The sequence below is a fragment of the Carya illinoinensis genome, chromosome 5, assembly GCF_018687715.1.
Source record: "Carya illinoinensis cultivar Pawnee chromosome 5, C.illinoinensisPawnee_v1, whole genome shotgun sequence".
In the NCBI taxonomy this organism is placed as follows: domain Eukaryota; kingdom Viridiplantae; phylum Streptophyta; class Magnoliopsida; order Fagales; family Juglandaceae; genus Carya; species Carya illinoinensis.
The window spans coordinates 15,916,700-15,920,650 of record NC_056756.1 but is presented as its reverse complement, the minus strand read 5'-3'; the positions used below and the strand labels follow the sequence as shown (position 1 = coordinate 15,920,650).

The 3,951-nt window shown below is 36.8% G+C and overlaps 1 long non-coding RNA gene across 1 annotated transcript; it reads right to left on the bottom strand.

The window, feature by feature from the left end:
• Window positions 1–308: 308 nt before the first annotated feature.
• LOC122308917 lies at window positions 309–3,654 on the bottom strand. The gene is made up of 2 exons (XR_006242284.1): window positions 3,259–3,654; window positions 309–884 (listed from the first exon to the last, which is right to left on the bottom strand). It is a non-coding gene; the product is annotated as an uncharacterized LOC122308917 (long non-coding RNA).
• Between the last annotated feature and the right edge of the window lie 297 nt (window positions 3,655–3,951).

The following is a 3,951-nucleotide window of genomic DNA, read 5'->3' as shown; positions in this document are numbered from 1 at the left end:
GAAATAATTTTTTAAAATAATAAAATATAGTTAATATTTGAAGTAAAAATAAAGCGGAGCGGATTGGGTATCCGCCCCGCACCCCGCCCCTGGGATGCGGGGGCGGGTGGCGGGGAGGAAAACCCCACCCCCGCATGGTGCGGGGCGGGGTGCGGGGAGGGGGCTACCCCGCACCGTATGGTGCGGGTAGCACCCCTAGGAAATATTTTTCCATCAAAAGTGAGAAGTTTAATGATGGTGATAGAATTGAGATAGTTTTGGTGGCTAGTTCCACCATATGACTAATACAGAAAATACAAAATATTCACTAAAAAATATAGAGAAAACAACTCTAGTGTTCAATTCAAATTGTCAAAATTTAAGAATGTCCAACTCAACAACCTACAAACCAGGCTGTAATAGTTGTAAATTGAAAATATCATAATTTTACAAAAAATGATAAAATTTCAATAATCACACCAAAAATAAATATGTAATTAAAGAAATAATCTATCAAAAATCTTGTCCAAATCGAGTTCAAAATCACTTTCTAGATGAGAATTGAAATATTACCACAAAATGCAAAAATATTTAAACTTAGAGATTCAAAGTAAAAAAAATAGAGAATTTTGGCCTCGAAAACAATGCACATTGAGCATAGCTGAGTGACCATGACAGTGCGCCGAAAAGAACTTTTTGAATTAAGGTTATAAGTGTGATTCCGATACCTATATCTAAAATGATGGACAAAATACCAGCAAATGCCCAAAGCTGTCCCAAAATTTGGAAAGATCACTTTTTTATGTTGTGCTTGCACTGATTTTCCATTCCTAGGTAGTTCAGCTGGCAGATCAGGACCATCAACATGCAAAATGACAGCTCAGTATCATTTGACTCGTATTTTTCTGCATCAGTTAATCAATAAATTAATATGGGTATTGCATGTGTTTGATGTAAAAATAATATTTGCTTGTACATGTGTTTGATTTATAAGATTTAAATTTTGAATTTTATCTTTCGAATCAAGTTATGTCACGTGAATAATGTGTGATGTAAAGACCTTCAGTAAAAGTAACAACGTCTATAGTATAGTTGAACAGACCACATTAAAATGCCAAGAAAAAAAAAAAAAAAAAAAGAGAAAGAGAGAGACTATTTAAATACACACATCAATTACACGTGTTTGTAACATGAAGTGGATCCTAAAATATGAAAGTGTTGTCAAGTTGCCAAACCAATAGACATAAATGTTGGTAGGGAAGTGGTTGGGAGAATTGTACGTGCAACGTACGTGTCTCTGGTTTTCCATCGGAGAGGTGCAGGGGTGGGGGGGAAGGGTTCAGGTCACCCCAAGTGCATGTGCTTGGGCTGGTTTGTTAGTTAAAAACAAATGGAAGAACATGCTTTTAGAATGACCCACATATGCATGTATAACGTTATAAGAAAAAGTGCATGTGTGGGCATGGGATGGCATGGCACGGCTAGGTAAAATCAAACGGTACTACGTACGTGATGCAAGCCAGTAATGAATGATAAGAAATATGAGTAACAAATTAAGGGTCATAGCTATGGCCCGCCATAGAAATAAAATCACTGATCCATACGATTCTGTTGGGGCTGTTCCCTTGGAACTACGTGAAAACATGCAATGCAAGGCAATTAGGCAGTCATGATCTGTTGCTTTAGGGTACCCCACCCCGCAAACCCACGCTCCCCACCCGCCCCACCCCTTTTTCCCCACCGAGGTCCACCAACAAACCAATCTAATAATCTAGCCAAACAGTCACCAAAGCATGAATTTAGATTGGACATTGATATCTCATTCAAGCCTATGTATGTATGGTGATATTGTTCGAAATTTGAATGTAAAAGGTTGAGGAGTTCTTATGAATAATTTAAAAATGAGTTGAGAACATGAAGATTTTAACGTCTGGTAAAAGTTACGGACTCCATCTAATTAGAATTATGTTTAAACATGAATGAAATTGTGAAAAGTATTTTATTTTTAAAACTTATTACCTAAATTCAAAACAATTATAAAAAAACCATAATCGGAGTTGTCACATGGGGTTGCGGCCACCAACATGGACAGTTGATCTAATCCATCCGTCCAAGGGACAATTGGCCATCATCAACCACCCGACCTGGACGAACCAACGGGTGGTCACCCCCATGGGATCTCAAGTCCCCCATAAGTTGTAACGGGCCACCCAATGGTGTTTTTTTTTTTTTGTAAAGTTTGTGTATTTTCTACTTTTAAAATATTTTTATTGAAGAATTGAATACATATAGAGATAAAAGAGTTTTGTATATTTAATATTTAGAAACAAGTAGATAAAAGATTTTGGCTAAAAAGTCAAAATCACTCTGCCATGCATTAAAAATATATTTTCTGCCAAACATTCACGTAGCCCACACCCAATCTGTCACTTAGCCATATCTATATAGAGAAACGCTCTGGCTAGTGTCTCATATAAGTTGGTTTTATCGGAAGTTAATAGAGAACTGCCATGTAATGGTTCCCTAAGAGTTAGCTTTAGACACATAGCAGGGGATCAAACAACACGAAAGGGTCTCTCGAATTCGATCTCTCACCTCCCAAACTCTGCTCTCTCTCAAATTCTCTCTCTCTTCTTCCCTCTTCTTTCACAAAAGGGTCTCCCCCTCCCTCTCCTTCAAAACGAAACTCCTCTTTAGCTAGTTTTCAATTGTTTTAAGATCACTTTCACTTCCACTATATTCATTATTAATATTTATCGTAAACTCTTTGTCAAGAAACGAAAACCATTTTTTAGCTTGTAATGCTTTCGTTTTCAAGAACAGTATGAAGGAAAGTAGTTTGAAGTTAAAACCTTCCACTCATGGGTCATGGTGCAAATTATTGGTCCAGAAAGGGATAAGCTTTGGGAAAAATATTTTCCCCAAGAAAGGCAAGAAAACTGTTTCGTTCTTCTTTTATTTTCTTTATCTTTTCCTCTCTTTTTCCTATCAATCAAATACAGACCCACATTCTTTTGGTAATCAAACTTTAAAGGTAAGCCAAGATGAAGAAGTATTATAAAATTTAACGAGGACCAAATTCAATAGGCAAGGTAGTAACGGCAATGCTAATAATAATAATTCATTCTTTAAGAAATGAAGAAAATGATCTTTTCTGTTTTCATGATCATCCAAGAAGTGCCCATTAGAGATTAGAGAAACAAACTCATACTTTTCCCCAAATTAGAGATGAGAAAAAAATTAGGGATTAGAGAAACTGAAACACAAAAAATAACTCACCCATCGACCTCGGCGTGAACCAGCATTGAGGTCCTCGGCAATGAAGTTGGAGGTCTTGACAGATTTTGGGTTCGTTTCTGCGTGAAAATTTTTTGCGTTTGACTCGACTGAGATCATGAGAGAGAGAGAGAGAGAGAGAGAGAGAGAGAGAGAGAGAGAGAGAGAGAGCAGGGGCAGATAAGCTTTCCTAGATTAGGGATGATTTTCGTACAGGCAAGGAGAGTCATGGAAGGAGAAATGTTGGGGTGGGGGTGGAGAGAGAGAGAGAGAGAGAGAGAGAGAGAGAGTTCTGAAAGGAGAAAAATTAATTCGATCCCCAGCAATGCAGCTCTTGGTTGTGAAATTGCAACCCTTACGTGTCACTTGGCTATTGGACTCCGATAAGTAGAATTTATAGGAAGCACCGGTTTAAAGTTTTTCTTATCTATATATAATCCTTTTATAACTATTTTACAATTAACAATATATATATATAATTTAATATAAGAAAATGATACGTAAACAAATAGATGCAAATCAATATGCACTGGAGGGAACAAAATATCACAAGTTCAAAATGTTTTACAAGCCCAACCTAAAATTAAGGATCTCATCACGATATAAAAAAGGGAAAAGGAATGAATAGATAAAAGGTTGGGTTAGGTTGTCAAGAGAAAAATGAGAGATGTGATATAAAAAAAGAAAGGATGGGAC